The sequence below is a fragment of the Equus quagga genome, chromosome 17, assembly GCF_021613505.1.
Source record: "Equus quagga isolate Etosha38 chromosome 17, UCLA_HA_Equagga_1.0, whole genome shotgun sequence".
NCBI classification, from domain to species: Eukaryota; Metazoa; Chordata; class Mammalia; order Perissodactyla; family Equidae; genus Equus; species Equus quagga.
Window position 1 is genome coordinate 43367471 of NC_060283.1, and position 6000 is coordinate 43373470.

Here is a 6000-nt window from a genome sequence, read left to right on the forward strand (position 1 = left end):
TTGATATTTGCACCCTGGAAATTACCCACCCCAAATTAAAATGCTAATTTTAAAAAACTGTTTAACCTCTTGGGAAATAAACTAGCACTGAAGAAGAAAGAGCTGGAGATTTTTAATTTTTTTATATGTAACCATTCTGATGTTTTTACATTTTTTGCAATATATATGCATAAGTAAATGTGCATTTATAATTAAAGGGAACAGACAGAAGAAAAAATATTTTTTAAATAAAAAAATTTTATTTGGTATCTCATTAAAGAGAAACAGCTTTTTTAAAAATTAAAACATAGGTTTGCTTTATAAGGTGTCTGTTTTTGTGACTGGTAAGAACACCTTATGGAGAAATATCTTAAAATTTTTGTTTTGTACATAAAATGACTCAGAAACGACAATAGAAACAGAATTCATAGACAAATAACAGAAATAAGGGGATAGCTATGGCAAGAGAATAACCATTTCTGAGAAAAAAATAAAATCTTATGGTTCTAGCTTGTCTGGACTTGCCGTTTGCCGATATTTAGGTCTTGACTTAGACGAGATATTTAGATCCGGTTTGAGGAAGTTGTGGCTGAAGAGGCACATGACGCACTTTTGACAAGTAAGCAGGGTCACAGGGCCTTCAAGGAAGAGGGACACACAGCAGTGGCGTTGAAATATCTGAGGGAATAGCCCATCTCATGAGATGGAAAAATGACACGCAGCTGGGAGGGGCGGGGCCCGGAGGCCTGGTGGTGGCATTGCTGTCATTGCATAGTTATCGTTCAACTTGTTCCAGAAGGTAGAAATCTCTTGTGTGCGCCCTGTTGCTGTAGCTGAACAAAAGCAGAATCACGTAGGGCTGTTTTCTGTGTTTCATTAGGAAATTTAGGCAACAACTTTGTGGTGACTGGAAACAATAGTGACAGCAATAGAAAAGGTAAGAGTAATAGAAATCGTGTGCACACAGACGCAGAGAGGGAGAAGTACCAGGTTGGAAGGCTACGTGAATATCCATCAAATAGAACCTCAGAATCGTGATCACTGGCTGGGCTCAGGGAGGTGATGGGTCGTCAGGTGTTGGACCGGGTTTACATCGTTGTGATGGCCATTTCTTGTTTCTTTGAATTTTTTTTCAAATAAAAAGATTTGAGACTATTAGGTTGAAAGAGAGGGGAGCAGAGTTCCAAAACCAGAGATATGTTCAAAAGAAGAAGTCCCAGGACACCCAGGTGACAGCAAGTGGGAAGGTTTGGGAGGAGGAGCAGACAGGATGGGTGGAGAAAAGTCTCATTAATGAGGAGAGCAAGTCCCAGCATTTCTCACCCTAAAGCTGGGGCCAGGCCGGCCCCCTAGCAGCAGCATTGCTTCTGGCAGCAGCACTTCTGCTGGCAACAGCCCTTCCCACAGCCGCACGAGCCACAAGAGCCACAGCCACAGGAGCGGCGGCAGCAGCAGACCACAGGGACACTGCAGCAGCCCCCACAGCAGCCACAGCAGCAGGGGCAGCAGCCGGAGCAGCAGCCGACCCGGTAGCATCTGCAGGTGGTGCAGCTGCCGCAGCCACCACCACAACCACCACCGCAGCCACCACAGCCACTGCAGCCACCACCGCAGCCACCACTGCAGCCGCCACCGCAGCCACCACCGCAGCCACCACAGCTTCCACAGCCACAGCACCCCATGGTGTCAGTAGAGAGGACTCAAGAGAGGTGAGGAGGGATGTTCAGGAGGTGAGGGAGGTCTGATGCCACCTTCTGCTGGGGGAGGCCCTTATATACCATCTTGAGGAGGATGGTGATGGAGTGACCCAGGACGCATGACAAATGGCTTCTTCCTTGTTAGTATTTATCCCAGTATCCAGAAGAGTATTTAGAATTCTTTCTCATTTCTATCCTTACTGGAAACATTTGGCTTAATAAAAGAGCTGAACTTCAGAAGGAAATTTTCTAAATTTTTAAAATCCTATTTACATGTTAAGAACCAGGCCTCATAGACTTACAAAACTCAGAAGATGTGACATACAAGAAAGGAGTATATGAATGCCTTCTGACTCAGTAGAGTATGAGGCGAAGAAAAGACGGAAAAATCGAGATAGAAGGAATAATTTGACATGTATCTTATCCTGGGGTGGCCTGTTCAACTTGAGAGAGTGACCCCCAGATCCCGTGTGGAGTAGGAGAGACCCCAAATGTCTCCTTGCACTGTGGAGGCACAGAGAGGCGAGCTGATGATGTTGGCTGGGGAGGTTGCCAAGGGTCACTGTGGCAGGAGTAAAATGATCCAGGACATAAGGATGTCAGGCCAGACAACCAGGACTAGGATCAAGTGGGAGACATAGCCCATCTTCCATGCTATTGGCAGCACCAGAGAGAGCCAAGTTGGGACTGTGTCATCAAAGAAGGACCACTGAGTCTTCACTGGGGCCACAGAACAAGTTATACCATTATGTGGGCCACTTAAATTTACTCCATTATCATAACCTCAAATTATACCTAAATCTCCCTGTTGTCTTATAAATCTATACCATGGATGGGCAGGTTGACTGTGTTAAGGGTCGCCAAAATAGAATTAAAGAAATTATGAAAATAATTTGTATAACTGAAATATTTATGTCATATCCCAACTAGGTTTTCCTTTTAGCCATCTCTTTGGTTTCTCCCACTACAGTTCTAAACTTAAGCCTTAATTCACATCACAGGGAAATCTCCAGAAAAAGTGCTAGATGTTTGATTATTTTCCAAAGATAAGTAAGACTGTCTATGCCTTCAAAATATTGAATGAAGAAGAAAAAATATTTCTCTACAGAGGGATACTGGAATAACACTTGTCTATCACAGAAAGAGCCTTTTTTGGGGGGGAGGTGGTGGGGAGGAAGATTGGCCCTGAGCCAACATCTGTTGCCAATCTTCCTCTTTTTTTTTCCTCCCCAAAGTGCTAGTACATAGTTGTATATCCTAGTTGTAGATCAATGGAGTTCTTTTATGTGCGATGCCACCACCAGTGAACCTTGGGCCACTGAAGCGGATGCAGCACACAAACTTAACCACTCATCCACAGGGCCAGCCCCCAGAGAGAGCCTTTTATCTTTTTTTAGTGATACATAAATGAGTAATGTTTCTTATAATCAGTGACATCTTGGGTTGAATGAAATATACAAATTTTAAATGGTTAATATGTTTAAAGAAATAAAAGAAGGTAATATAAATATGACAAAGGAACACAAAGTTATCAATAATTACCAAACAGGCACCAGGCCAGTGGTGCAGTGGTTGGGTTCATGTGCTCTGCTTCAGCAGCCCAGGGCTTGCAGGTTCCGATCCCAGGTGCGGACCTACGCACCACTCATCAAGCCGTGCTGTGGTGGTGTCCCACATACAAAATGGAGGAAGATTAGCACAGATGTTGGCTCAGTGGCACTCTTCCTCAAGCAAAAAGAGGAAGATTGGCAACAGATGTTAGCTCAGGGCCAATCTTCCTCACCAAAAATAAATAAATAAATGAAAATAATTACCAAACAAATTTGCAAAGGAACCAAATTTCTAGAACTTCTAGAAATGAAAAATGAAATAATTGAATTTAAAAACTCAATAGAAAGATTAAACAGATTATTAGACACAGTTGAAGAGAAAACCAGTGACAGAAAACAGCTTAATAAATTACTCAGAATTCAGCACAGAGTGGCATAGAGATTAAAATTATGAAAGATAAGAAGACACAGATGAAAGAAAGATTTATCACAGTGGTTCCCAAGCAGATGTATAACTGCTTATCTTAGGGGGTTTTCGAAATGTATGAAGGCATTTCATCACAATGACACAGTGTCTGGGAGCTAGGAATGTAAAATGTCCCATAATGCAAGGAAGAGTCCCACACAATAAAGAATTTTCCCATCCAGATTTACAACAGTGTTTCTGTTGAGAAACATTAGCTTAACAAATGTCTAATTGAAGTTGAAGAAGATAATACAGAGAATAGAGAAGACACACTATTCAAAAATAATGGTTGGTAATTTTCCATGGTGATATAAGACACCAATCCTCAAATTCAGATATTTCAACAAATACCAGTTGGATAAAAATCAAAGAAATTCAAACTACACACATTGTAGTGAAACCGAAGAACAAAAAAGAAAAATAAAATCTAAAAATAGCCAGACAAAAAGGAAAATTACCTGCAAAGAAATGATCATTAAACCAAAGGCAGATGTCTAAACACAATGGAAGTCAGAAGACAGTAGAATATAAATGTCAACCTAGAAGTGTATCCAAAAGAAACTCTCTTTCAAGAATTCTTGGAAAATGAAAATATTTTCGGACAAAAAAATGGAATGTTTATCACTGACAGATCCTCCCTAAAGGAACTTCCATGGAAGGATGTGGTTCAGGAAGAAGGAAATGATCTCAGAAGGAAGGTCTGAGATGCTGAGGAAGGGGTTGAGTGAAGCGAAAGGTGACCAGGTGGGTGATCTAAACAGTCAATGACCGTATAACACAACAACTTCTCATCCACGGGATGAAAAATGCAGCCCCAAAATAGTAACAACCACAGCGTTGAGGTTGGACAATGACCTGAGTTAAAGCATTCTAAAGTCTTTGAATTACTTGGGAGAAGAACAAACACATCATCTAACTTCAAACTTCGATAGCTAAACATATTTGTTGTTATAATTACTCAAGTGGCACCTAAAAAACTAGAATTATAATTCATAACTTCTAAACTAGAAGAGAGGTAAAAAAAAAAGAATGAGAAAAACAATGACAGCAACCACCAATACTTAGTCTAAAAAAAGGCAAAACTGGGAAAACAAAGTAACATATCAGAAAAGCAAGAAAATAAAAGTAAAAATGGTAACTATGAATGCAAATATATCAATATTTATAATAAATGAAGTGAATGTTCTTTTCAAGTATATATAGAACTTTTACAGAGGTTGATTTTATCCAAGACACAAAACGAGTCTCGAAATTTTTCAAAACTTCAGTATTATATAAGCTATACATCTTGATCATAATGCAATTGTTAGAAACAATAACAAAAAATAATTATCAAATCCATATTTTTAGAAATATAGAAACATTTATAGATAATTCATTTATCAAAAAATAAAAATTAGAAAGTTCAAGGATAATAAAATTATTATGTGAGACAATTTGTGTGATGTAAATATAGCAGTCCTCGGGGGAAAATTTATAGATCTAAAATCTGTACGTTGGATGAGAAGAAAGGCTAATTATTGTTGAACTACTCATTCGATTTAACAAATTAGAAAAAATTAATAATCCAGGTAAAATAGGAAAGAAACACTAAGGCTAAAAGCAGAAATTACTGAAAAATAAAGCAAATATACAGTGAAAAGAATTATCTAAGCCAAAAGTAGATTTCTTCAAAGATATTAAGAAAATTTATAATCGTCCAGAAATATTGGTCACAAAAAAAGAGAAAAAAGGGAATCATGCCCCCTCCACATAGTATTATGAGTTTTAAGATATGTATAACTCCAGATGCAGTGGGGATCAAAGCATGCGAATATTATGAACTAAGTTATACCAATAAATTTGAAAATAGACAAAACGGACATAGGAAAATATAACTTACTAAAACTGACTCGAAGAAACAGAAAGCATGAATTGGTCTTTAACAATTAAAGAAATCAAATTAGAAGTTTAAAATCTTCCCACCCAAAAAAGAAGAGAAAAAACAGACCCAGACAGTTTGACAAGCAAATTCTACCCAACAGTCAAGGAACAGCTCATTTGAATCTTTCACAAAGTCTACCAGATAGTAGTTAAAAAAAGAAAGAGCAGTCCCCAGCTCTTTCCATGAGTCTGTTATAATTTGACAGTGAAATTTGGCAAGAGAAGTATAAGAAAGAAAAACATCTATGTCAATTCTACACATGCACATAAAAATTAGCTAAGGAAGATTGTATAATTAGACTGCACCCTCAAAAGGATATTTCCTCTTTTATTCTCATTTGGCAGACAAAGGAAGCTTTATTTTGAACATCAGTGTGAATCTTCT